The sequence below is a fragment of the Gekko japonicus genome, unplaced genomic scaffold (assembly GCF_001447785.1).
Source record: "Gekko japonicus isolate JY-2015 unplaced genomic scaffold, Gekko_japonicus_V1.1 scaffold1252, whole genome shotgun sequence".
NCBI classification, from domain to species: domain Eukaryota; kingdom Metazoa; phylum Chordata; class Lepidosauria; order Squamata; family Gekkonidae; genus Gekko; species Gekko japonicus.
The window spans coordinates 225,246-238,186 of record NW_015167576.1 but is presented as its reverse complement, the minus strand read 5'-3'; positions in this window follow the sequence as shown (position 1 = coordinate 238,186).

Here is a 12,941-nt window from a genome sequence, read left to right as displayed (position 1 = left end):
AGGCCCCTCCCCTCCCCAAACCCCACCCTCTCCCAGATCCACCCCCGAAGTCTCCAGGTATTTTCCAACCCAGACCTGGCAACCCTAGGCCAGGCCAAGACCGGACACTGCCCTATGTAGACCTGGAGGGTGGGTCTTCTGGCTACTTCTGCAGGCCCTGAGTTCAGGGCGTGCCTGCTGGCATCCCTCCGCAGTGGTGCTCTTCCCAAGATCCAGAAACCAGCCTGGTTTTGACACAATTCACAAAACCAAACAAGGACCCACGGTAAGTAGGAAAACCAACAGCTTTTGATATTCTTAGAGATGATTTTTGATATTTTGGATTAAGATGATTTATTATATATGTACAAATTATTGTAAAAATATTTTTCAAAAAATATATAATTATTTATGATATATTATAATCATCTGTGCACGGTACTTGTTGTATGTTGGTTTATACACAAGACAGAATGAGGCGACAGAACGGAGCGCGCCATGTCAGAGGACAGGTGGAGGATCACATTTTCGGAATGTCCTCCGAGGTTAAATACTCTCAGCCAGGGCTATTTTTGGGCAGGAACGCACAGGAACGGAGTTCCGGCTGGCTCCCAAGTTGGCCACACCCAGCAGGAGCTCATTAGCCTAATAGGCCACGCCCAACAGCAGAAACTCATTAGGATTGGCTACATTAGGGGTGTGTGGCCTAACATGCAAAAAGCCCTGGGTTTTGACAACAGACAAGGTAAACAGAATAAGAAGCAAACAGTGGGTGTGGCTGGATGACCACACTTCTGGTAACGTGGGGTGTGTGGCCTAATATGCTAATGAGCTGTTCTGTCAGGGGTGTGGCCTAATATGCTAATGTGTTTCTGCTGTTGGGTGTGGCCTATTATGCTAATGAGTTCCTGCTGGGTTTTTTTTTACAAAAAAAGCCCTGCTCTCAGCTAATAGAATATCAGCTCAGTGAGCGTGGGGAGGAATAAGAGGATTTCTCCCCTGCAAGCTGGTTGGCACAGAGGGTTTCATGCAAAGGTGTCTTCGTAAGTGAAATCTACCACCTGATGTTTCCAGTCCACTCTGTCATCGCATTCCTCCCACCTTGGGAGCAATGCTCCCTCTAAGCAGTGGAGACTTGTGAGCGAAAATTCTACTTGGTGAGCGACGGGCATTGAAGTTGTGAGCGAGCGATTCGGCTACTGCATGAATTAATTTGCTCTGGAGCCAGGGGTCATTTCCTGCAGGAGCGCACAGGAGCAGAGCCCCGGCCGTAAGGAGCCCAGGGGACGGGCACATGCAACAAGCCCCGCCCACTGCTCCCAGCAGTCCCGGGCCATGAGGAGCACGAGGCTATGCGTGTCCCCCCCATAGCTAGCAATCTAAAACAGTCCAGTGGAGCCTGAGCAGTGGGTGTTGCCTTCCGGTGATGTCAGGGGGTGTGGCATATGCAAATAAATTATGCTAATGAGTTATGCTAATGAGTTCCTGCCCCTCTTTTTCTACAAAATGACCCCTGTCTGGAGCCATCCTCCCTGAGCTAAGACAAAAATGTGTGAGCCGGGGCCTTAAATACTGTGAGCTAGCTCACACTAACTCAGCTTAGAGGGAACACTGCTTGGAAGGGGCTTTAGAGTGCGCCTTTTGGCTTACTCCCCCCACCTCTGGGCATGTCTAGATAAGTAGATTTCCTTGTAGCATTGATGGTCTCACTCAACATAATAGAACAAAGTTTGAGTCCGGCGGCACCCTGAAGACCAACAAAGTTTAATTCTGGGGAGAAGCTTTCACGCACTTTGGGTCCTCAGCAGGGAGAAAGGTGGGGTACCCATGAATCAAATAAATAAATACAATATAAACAAAGTGAAACTGGACAGTGGGGAGACCAGGTCTCCTGCTTCATGCCTTTTGGTTGCCTGCCAGCCCACTGAGTGTTGACGGGAGGAAGCATTTTTAAATGGCACTCGGCCAGCCTTGTGACGTCACTTACAGCAAATGCCAGGAAGTGACATCATATCACTGGGGTGGCAAGGCAGTGCTCTAGGATATGGGCAGCGTCAGGGGTCCTTTCCTGCGGGAGCGCACAGGAGCAGAGCTCCGGCAGTAAGGAGCCCAGGGGGCGGGCACATGCAACAAGCCCCACCCCCTGCTCCCAGCAGCCCTCAGTCAGAGCAAGAAGAAGCCAGGTAAGTTGCAGAGGGCCCCCCCCGGCCCGCCTTCAGGTACAAGCTCTCCCTCCTCTGTGAGGGTAGATCTGGGCATTCCCCTCCCCATAGTTAGCAATCCAAAACAGTCCAGTGGCACCTTTAAGACCAAGTTTTATTCAGGTACAAGCTCTCCCTCCTCTGTGAGGGCGGATCTACACGTTTCCCCCCCCCAATAGCTAGCATCCAAAACAGTCCAGTGGAGCTTGAGCGGTGGGTGTTGCCTTCTGACACACTTCTGGTGATGTCAGGGGGTGAGGCACATGCAAATAAGTTATGCTAATAAGTTATGCTAATGAGCTCCTGCGCCTCTTTTTCTACAAAATGACCCCTGAGCAGTGTGCTCTGGTTTTAACCATAGTTTTGCCCAAATCCTACAGTGTTGCCTCAACACCACACCAGTAAGGAGATGTCACGTCTGGTGTTCACCTAAAGTGACGTCATTTCTCCAGCACAGGGACATTCCCCCCCACCCCCACCCCCGCCCAGCTGGCTGGCAACCCTGAAGCTGTGTTCCCTCTAAGCTGAGTGAGTGTGAGCTAGCTCACAGCTTTTTAGCCTCCGGCTCACACATCTTTTTTGCCTCCGCTCAGGAAGGGATGGCTCCGAAGCAAGCTCATTTATGCAGGAGCCAAACCGCTCGCTCACAACTTTAATGCCGGGAGCTCGCAAAGTAGAATTTTTGCTCACAGGACTCCACCGCTTAGAGGGAGCATTGCCCTGAAGTAGAGGCTGTGTTTAGTGCCCTTTGGACGCGATCAGGAAAACGGGGATTCCCGACTCACCTTTGATCTGCTGTAAGGACTGGCACACCAGATCCGGCGCTGGCTCGCCGCTGATCTCATCCTCACTGGCCAAGGAGCTCGCAAAGTCTCCCGGGAGGTGGCTGAGCATCGGCAACAGAGCCGCACTGATCCGCTTCAGCTTCTTGTTCTCCCGGTTCATCTGGGACGCAGGACAAGGGAAAGATTGGGGGGGAGGAATAGTCAGTAGCCCCCGGCACACGCAACGAGAGCTGGTGTCATATACTGGCAAAGTGGCGGTGCTCCTGGCGTGGAAAATCCCGTGAGGTTTGCGGGGTGCAGCCTGGGGCAGGACCCCAGTGTAGTCCAGTGCCATAGTACACTCTGTCCTCCAAAGCACCCATTTTCTCCAGGGGGACTGAGCTCTGTGGTCTGGAAATCAGTTGTACTTCTGAGAGATCACCAAGCCCAGCCTTGGAGGCAGGTAACCCCAGGTGCCCCACTCTGAATCTGAAAGCCTCCAGGTGCCATCAAGATAATGGTGCTGTCCAGGGGTCATTTCCTGCGGGAGCGCACAGGAGCGGAGCAGTAAGGAGCCCAGGGGGCGGGCACATGCAACAAGCCCCACCCCCTGCTCCCAGCAGCCCTCAGTCAGAGCAAGAAGCAGCCAGGTAAGTTGCAGAGCCCCTCCCCCGGCTCCCTTGTCCAAAACAGTCCAGGGGCACCTTTAAGACCAAGTTTTATTCAGGCACAAGCTCTCCCTCCTCTGCGAGGACAGATCTGCACGTCCGTCCCCCCCCCACCGCAATAGCTAGCAATCCAAAACAGTCCAGTGGAGCCTGAGCGCTGGGTGTTGCCTTCTGACACACTTCCGGTGAGGTCAGGGGGCGTGGCATATGCAAATAAGTTATGCTAATGAGTTATGCTAATGAGCTCATGCACCTTTTCTTCTACGAAATGACCCCTGACTACAGTTAATGCTCCTCAGCAGTGTAGGAAAAGCAAAAACTGACACTCACCTTGTGAGCAGCTCTGTCCCGGCTTCTTCCTCAGCCCAGCTGACTAAATTCTTCAGATACACTGAAACAGTTTCCCTCAGCCTTACATATGGGGTGGGAGGATTGGTTGCCAGGTAGGACTAGTCAGAGTCAAGGTGCATAAGTAACTGCAGGGGTCATTTCCTGCAGGAGCGCACAGGAGCGGAACTCCAGCAGTAAAGAGTCCAGGGGGCGGGCACATGCAACAAGCCCCACCCCCTGCTCCCAGCAGCCCTCGGTCAGAGCAAGAAGCCGTCAGGTAAGTTGCAGAGCCACCCCCAGCCCCCCGGTCCAAAACGGTCCAGTGGCACCTTTAAGATCAAGTTTTACTCAGGTACAAGCTCTCCCTCCTCTGTGAGGACAGATCTGCACGTTCCCCCCCCCCATAGCTAGCAATCCAAAACAGTCCAGTGGAGCCTGAGCAGTGGGTGTTGCCTTCTGACACACTTCCGGTGATGTCAGGGGGTGTGGCATATGCAAATGAGTTATGCTAATGAACTCCTGCACCTCTTTTTCTATGAAATGACCCCTGCTGCTGTCAGGTATCCAATCCGGAATACGAAGCACCAACTCTGCAACGCGATTGGTTCTCTTCACTCTCTCCTTTGTCTCACCCCCCGTTCCCCCAGAGGTGTCACTCCCTGCCGAACATTAATTTTAAGTGGCCCAACCATTAATCCCTTTATGCCCCGTCCAGAGTTTAAGTTGTCTAGTGTTTCCTGGGGACCAGGTGACCACATGTGCCTTTTGCCTCAAGTCCAGGGGTCATTTCCTGCAGGAGCACACAGGAGCCCAGGGGGCGGGCACATGCAACAAGCCCCGCCCACTGCTCCCATCAGCCCTCAGTCGGGCCACGAGGAGCAAGAAGCAGCCAGGTAAGTTGCAGAGCGCCCCCCGCCGACACCCCCAGTCGAACAGTCCAGGGGCACCTTTAAGACCAAGTTTTATTCAGGCACAAGCTCTCCCTCCTCTGCGAGGCTCTCCCCACCCCCCCCCGGCAATAGCTCGCAATCCAAAACAGTCCAGTGGCGCCTGAGCGGTGGGTGTTGCCTTCTGACATACTTTGAGTGATGTCAGGGGGTGTGGCATATGCAAATGAGTTATGCTAATGAGCTCCTGCACCTCTTTTTTTTTACAAAATGACTCCTGCTCAAGTCACATTTTAGGTATTTAAGGAGAGCCCCCCCCCTGAGTTTGCTCTCTTGCTTCTTCCTCTCCTAACCCCATTTTACCTTGCTGGCCGAGCCTGTTTGGAATCAGTCCACGTGTGTTGCTGGTCAAGTCACAATCCCCCCCCCCCATCGTATCCCATTTTTTCACCGCAGGATTCAAGTGTCTCATTGGACGGGTAACGTATTACCCCACCAATGATAATCTGGCTCATGCAAATATCTGCATTCCTTTCAACTCTATATTCTTAGCTCTGTATTATGTTTGTGACTGCCTGATTTTTGTTTGTATGCTTGAAGAGCCTTTAGTAAAGAAATCGTTATTTTAGCTACACAGTCTCTGCATCTGTTTGTGGGCTCTGGGAATTCTGACTCCTGTATACACAGGTTAGGGTCCTATATTTAATGCCTATTGTCCTTTAATATTCATCATTCCCCAAGCTTATCTCCCTTATATATAAAAGCCGAATGGTGGTGGCACTTCTCTAGAATATTCCACACGTTCTGGAATTGGTTGGCGCCCTGGTGTGTCAGTCAGAATCTGTCCCTATCCACTGGCTGCATTGCTTGAGTCTCGCCTCCAACATTCTAAACAGTTTGCTGTTCCTCTCCCCCCCATAGCCAGTCAGAACACAGAGGTTATTTGCATATGCAGCCTCATTGGCCTTTGCCTCGGAACACAGAGGTCGTTTGCATATGCAACTTGATTGGCTTTTGCCTCTAACATTCTAAACTGTTTGCTGTTTTGAGGTAAAATGTGTCCAATCTCCAGCTGAAGGCTGGAGATCACTCAGAATTACAACTGCTTTCCAGATGGCAGATATCAGTTCCCCTGGAGAAAATGGTGGGTTCTGTATCCTTATATGCTGCTGAGGTGGCCCCCGTATGATAGCCAATGTGACGTAGCAGTCAGGGCTTCAGAGCACGGGAGAGGCTGCAGGTGTGTGGGGAGTGGAAAGCTGAAGAGTGAGGGGGAAATAAGGGTAGGTTGATGATTGGCTGGGAAGGAGATCGGGTTGCCAACTCCAGGTTGGACAATTCCTGGAAAGCCTGGAGAGGGTAAGGTTTCAGGAGGTGTGGGATGTCAGACAGGTACAAAGCCATAGACTCCACCCTCCAAACCAACCATTCCCTTCTGGGGAACCATCATTGCCAATCTCCAGGTGAGGGCTGGGGATCACTCAAAATTACAAACTGTTCTTTAGGTAGCAGAGATCAGTTCCTCTGGAGAAAATGGTGGACTCAGTGTCATTATACCCTGCTGTGGTCACCACAGCAAATTGACACTGAGTGTCCAAGGCCGGGGCACCCGCCCAGAGCCTCTTTCTAGAAGCTGTTGTATTTATTTCCACAACGGGCCCTTTTCCTAGTTAATAAAATGAGGCAATTTGCCCAACACAACCATCACCCCAACAAGCTCACCTGAGTTGCGTAGGCTTCGGCCTGCTCTCGACACCTCTTCTCGATCTCGTACTCCGCCTCCAAGGAGTTCAGCTCAGCCAACAAGGCCTCTGAAGCTAGGAATGGAAAAGGGGATGCTAACAGCCAGGCCAAGAGGCTCAGGGGATCAGACTGTGCGGGCTCAAGACCCGTGGAATAGGGTTGCCAATGCCAGGTTGGGAAATCCCTGAAGATTTGGGGATGCAGCAGGGTTGCCAACCTCCAGGTGGGGCCTGGGGATATCCTGGAGCTACAACGAGGGCTGCCAGCCTCCAGGGGGCGATTGGAAATATTCTAGGGTTGCAACTGATCTAACTGTGGCATTATTCCCTGCTGAGAGCCCTCCCCTCCCTAAACCCTCCCCTCCCCAGGCCTCACCCCCAAATCTCCAGGAATTTTCCAACCTGGAGTTGGCAACCCTATGATGGAATTTAAAGACTGCAGGGCTTGAGGTGGGGAGGGAGTTGAGCAGGGATCCACCCTCCAAAGCAGCCATTTTCTCCAGGGTAATTGTTCCCTCTAAGCTGAGTTAGCTAGCTCACAGGTTTTAGCCTCCGGCTCACACATTTTTGTCTGGGCTCAGGAAGGGTGGCTCTAGAGCAAACTGATCCATGCAGCAGCCAAACATCTTGCTCCCAACTTTCATGCCAGTAGCTCACAAAGTAGAATTTCTGCTCACAAGACTCCACAGCTTAGAGGGAGCATTATCGTCTGGAGATATTGCAATGCCAAGAGATTTATTTTTTTGTTTATTATCAAATTAGATTTTTCGACCGCCCTTCCCTGCTTATGCAGGGCTCAGGGCAGTTCATGACAATCTGGTTCGATACAGTGTCAAATAAGTTAAAACAATCAAAACACAATATTTAAAACATGCAGAACATTTGAACATTTTAAGAACAAGATGGCAGCGCTAGCGTTCAGTCATTGGGGTGTGTGTGTGTGTGTGCCAGGCAGATGTAAGGAACCGTTGCCCTCCTCACCCAGCCTGGAGGCTGGCAGCCCTATGAGAGAAGAAGAGAAGAGGAGAGGAGAGGAGAGGAGAGGAGAAGAGATTGGATGTATACCCCACCCTTCACTACCCAAAGGAGTCTCAGAGCGGCTTACAAACTCCTTTCCCGTCCCCTCCCCATGACAGACACCCTGTGAGGGAGGTGAGGCTGAGAGAGCTCTGAGAGAAAGTGCTCTTTTTCAAGGGCAGCTCTGACAGAACTATGGCTTGCCCAAGGTCATCCAGCAGGTGCAAGCGGAGGAGTGGGGAATAAAACCTGGTTCTCCCACATCAGAGTCCATGCACTTCACCACTACACCAAACTGGCTCTAAGAGAACTACGGCTCGCTCAAGGTCATCCAGCCAGGTGCAAGTGGAGGAGTGGGGAATCAAACCCGGTTCTCCCGGATTAGAGTCCGCGCACTGAACCACGACACCAAACTGCTTCTGGGGAGCAGGGCTGCAGTCCAATGAGGGCACAGCAGAAGGGAGGGCAGAGCATCTAGAAGAAGAAGAGAAGAAGAAGAGATTGGATTTATACCCCGCCCTTCACTACCCAAAGGTGTCTCAGAGCGGCTCACAAACTCCTCTCCCTTCCCCTCCCCACAACAGACGCCTTGTGAGGTAGGTGGGGCTGAGAGAGCTCTTGACAGAAACTGCTCTTTTTCAAGGACAGCTCTTATCAGAACTACGGCTCGCCCCGAGGTCATCCAGCCAGGTGCAAATGGAGGAGTGGGGGAATCAAACCCGGTTCTCCCAGATTAGAGTCCGCGCACTGAACCGCGACACCAAACTGGCTCTCAAGGACAGAGCTTTTCCTACTGGCTTCCCCTTTTGGGTCAATGTTTACATGTGCGATTGGATGCCCCAAAATCCCTCTGGAATGGGGTTGGGCAACATCACCGAACCCAGCAGCTTCCTGGGTACCAGCAGATCACCCCGGTCCACATATGTGCCTTTTCTTACTTACCCTGTTCGAATTCGGCCAGTTTCTCCTTGGCCTCGTCCACTTCCTGGAGCAGAGCCTCTTCCTGGAGGAGGAAGGGAGAGACAGAAACCTTTGTCTGAGACTCATTTTTTCCCTTCTTCATAAGAGCAGGAGGGATGGCCCCATGCCTGTCAAGGCCTGGGCAGTGACCATAACACCAGCCCCGGCCGGCACACCATCAGAGCCAGCATCCAGAATTCTCCACACTGGCCGCCCAGCTGCCCACAGAAGGCTCACCCTCCAAGGCACAGAAGAAGAGAGAGAAGAGGTTGGATTTATTCCCCGCCCGTCACAACCCGAAGGAGTCTCAGAGTGGCTCACAATCTCCTTTCCCTTCCCCCTCCCCACAACAGACACCCTGTGAGGTAGGCGGGGGCTGAGAGAGCTCTCTCGAGGAGTGCTTCTGAGAGAACTTGTGACTGACCCAAGGTCACCCAGCTGCCTGCATGTGGAGGAGGAGTGGGGGAATCAAACCCGGTTCTCCCAGATTAGAGTCCACACTCCTAACCACGACACCAAACTGGCTCTCCCAAGAAGAAGGAGAAGCAGGAGGAGGAGGAGGAAGAGGAAGAGATTGAAGTTATACCCCCCCTTCACTTGGAGTCTCAGAGCGGCTTACAAACTCTTTTCCCTTCCCCTCCCCACCCATCCCCTCCCCAGATTAGAATCTGCGCTCCTAACCAGGACACCAAACTGGCCTTCTGGGGGCATCCAGGTAGCTGCTTTGGGCAACCAAATGCTTATGACCACTGGGCTGACCCAGTAGGACTCTTCTTAGGGTCTCAGCCAAAACATCCCCCTCTCCTTGCCCCCCCAACAAGTGGTATTCAGAGATATGCTGCCTCTATACATGGAGGTTCTGTTTTGATACCCTGGGTAATAGCTGATCGTAGACCTGTTTCCCACCAATTTAATTTCCTCTTAAAGCCATCTAAGAGGGTGGCCGTCACTGAATCCCGTGGCAGCAGAAGAGAGCAAGAGAAGTAGATAAGAGCAAGAGGCCAGCAGTCCCTTAAAGACTAACAGAATTTGTGGCAGGGGAGGAGCTTTCGTGAGTCACGGCTCACTTCTTCAGGTACTGGAAAGCTCATCCTCATGCCATAGATTTTTGTGAAAGAAGAAGAGATTGGATTTATACCCCTTGCCCTTCACTTGGAGTCTCAGAGCAGCTTGCAAACTCCTTTCCCTTCCCCTCCCCACAACAGACACCCTGTGAGGCGGGTGGGGCTGAGAGAGCTCTTGACAGAAACAAAAAGCAGTAGATAAGAGCAAGAGTCCAGCAGTACCTCTCTGATTAGCTCTGTGGATGAGCAGAGAGTGAGAGGAAGACTTGAATGGCCAAAGTTAGTTCAAGCCCAAGCAGGGCTCTTTTTGTAGAAAAAGCCCAGCAGGAACTCATTAGCATAATAGGCCACACCCAACAGCAGAAACTCGTTAGCATAATAGGCCACACACCCCAACAGCGCAGTTCATTAGCATATTAGGCCACACCCCCATGGCTTCCCTTGACTTGCCCAGTTGCCCCACGGCTGCGGGATGCCTGGCAAGCTGGCCCTTAAATGTCTCCCCGGTCCTCCCAGCCCCCCCCCCCGGCCTGCCTGCTTTGGAGTCGCGGGGGGGGGGTGTTTTTGCTCTCCAGGCCTTTCCTCTGTAGCCACGAGCACAGACGTTTTAGCTGTAGCGGGCATGGCCAACTCTGAAGCCAGCCGGAACTCCATTCCTCTGCGTTCCTGCCCAAAAATAGCCCTGGGCCCAAGTAAGGACATTTTTAAAAATCCATGTCGGCATTCGATGTTGTAAGCACCAGGTTGGTCATCATCCCCGGCTAGGTATAGGACCAGTGCTCCCTCTAAGCTGTGGAGTCATGTGAGCAAAAATTCTGCTTTGTGAGCTACTGGCATTAAAGTTGTGAGTGAGCGGTTTGGCTGCCGCATAAATTAGTTTGCTCTGGAGCCGTCCTTCCTGAGCTAAGATAAAAATATGTGAGCCGGAGGCTAAAAAACGGTGAGCTAGCTCACACCAACTCAGCTTAGAGGGAACACTGTATAGGACCCCTTCTGTCTTTTCGCAGTCATAGGAAGGCACTTTCTGGACCAGAAAACTATTAACAGGGAAACACTACTTGGCATGCGGTTGCATCTGTGGAGGCCTCATTTGTACTTTTATTCTGTGCTTGGTGGTTTCATTTTGGAACAATTTTCATCTGGTCCTTCTTGTATTTCTATTGTGTATCTGTACAATTGTACTCTACTATTATAAAAGCCAATATGCTCCTCACTGTGTTTGACCTCTGAAGAAGGCCTATGCAGGCCGAAACACCGTTAGCCCTTGTGTGTTAGATTCTGGCATTTTTACATGAGGTGTGATTGGGCCCTTATATATTTTTAAATTCTTTGTTAACAAATACATGTATCTTTTTATATACTATAGGTATGTTAAGCTTTTATTGTTGGCCCTCTTTTCTATTTGACTAACATTTTCGGGTTCTGGAAAACAGAAACGAGCCATCAAGGTACAGCGGTTTGAGTGTTGGATTGAGGAGACCCGGGTTCGAATTCCAACTTGACTATGAAGTTCACTGAGGGACACCGGGCTGGCCAGTCTCTCCCTCGCTCCCAGGCTAACCTACCTCAACGTGTTGTTGTGAGACAGGCCCCTAGCTATGGTGGGGCTTTGGGGGGGGGCTCCCCCTTTTAAAGGCACAGCCCCACAAGAATTTCTCCTGCAAATGCTTTTTTCAATCATTTTAAAACATTTTTTAAAAGCGTGCGGTCCTTGAAGCAGAGTGGGGTGCTGTAGCTGACTAATTCCCGCACACAGGGTTGCCAGCCTGCAGGTGGGACCCGGGGACAAGCCCATAGCTACGGTGGGGCTTTGGGGGGGGGCGCCCCCTTTTTTAAAGGCACAGCCCCACAAGAATTTCTCCTATAAATACTTTTTTCGATCATTTTAAAACGGTTTTTAAAGGCGTGCGCTCCTTTAAGCGGAGTGGGGTGCTGTGTTTACTAATTCTTGCACTGAACAAGGGGGTTGGAGTAGGTGACCTCTAGGATCCCTTCTAACTCTGTGTCAAGAAACTGGTCTCCTTTAAGAGAGTTCTTCTGCCCAAGTGTTCGCTTTCTTGACTATAGAACTGATCACCCCCACCTGCCGGCTTGTTCTCAGAATGGGTGTTCAGGTTGGCAGAAGTGATTAACTTGTAGCAGCTGAGAACGGTCATCTAAAGTGGTTTGACAGCTTGCAATTTAGAGATCTATCCTGTTAACAGCTCTCTATTGGCCAAACGGCTATTCTTTCTGCACAGAGAACTTCAGCCCCACCAGAAAAAAAATTGCCCCACCAGCGACAAAATCCCGGCTACAGGCCTGTTGTGAGAAGCGAATAAGGAAGGGAGAACCAACTTGCTCCTTAGGGGAAGGGGTGTACATACCTCTCCATCTTCCTCAGAGAGGTCACTGCCAGATTCCAAAATGGCTGCAGAGGAAAACGGAGAGTAAATTGCCACGCGTGCACACGCAAAAGCACGGAGTCAGCCCAAGAAATGCAAGGGGGTTAATGCCCTGGGTAGCCTTTGGTATCCCAGTCCAGCAGGAGGCGCTCTGTCCTGCGAAAATATCTGTAGGAGCATTTTCTTCTTGATCAGTCACCCATAACAGAAACTCCCCTCCCCTCTTCTGTTTAGGGTTGCCAACTCTGGGCTGGGAGATTTGGGGGGGGGTGGAGCCTGGGGAGGCACCTCAGTTGTGGGGATAACACCAGAGAATCCCCCCTCCAAAGCTGCCATTGTCTCCAGGGGGACTGATCTCTGTAGTCTGGAGGAGATCTGTTGTCATTTCGGGAGACCTCCAGGCTCCAGGCCCCACGTGGAGGCTGCAACCCTAGGGGGTGTTACAGGCAAGCAATGCTCCCTCTAAGCTGTGGGGTTTTGTGAGCAAAAATTCTACTCTGTGAGCTACTGGCATTAAAGCTGTGAGCGAGCGATTGGGCTGCTGCCTAAATGAGTTTGCTCTGGAGCCCTCCTTCCTGAACTAAGACAAAAATGTGTGAGGTAAAGGTAAAGGTTTCCCTTGCTCGAAAGCTGGTCGACTCTGACTCTAGAGATGCGGTGCTCGTCTCCCTTTCCAAGCCGAAGAGCCAGTGCTGTCCAAAGATACAGAGTGTTGGACTGGATGGGCCTTTGGCCTGATCCCTCTTATGTTCTTAAAGAAGTTTCCGTGGTCATGTGGCCGGCATGACTCAACGCCAAGGCACACGGAACACTGTTCCCTTCCCACCGAAGCGGTACCTATTTATCTACTTGCAGTTTCTTGCTTTCGAACCGCTAGGTTCGCAGGAGCTGTGGCCAGAGACGGGCGCTCCCTCTGTCACACGGCACACGGGTCTCGAACTGCTG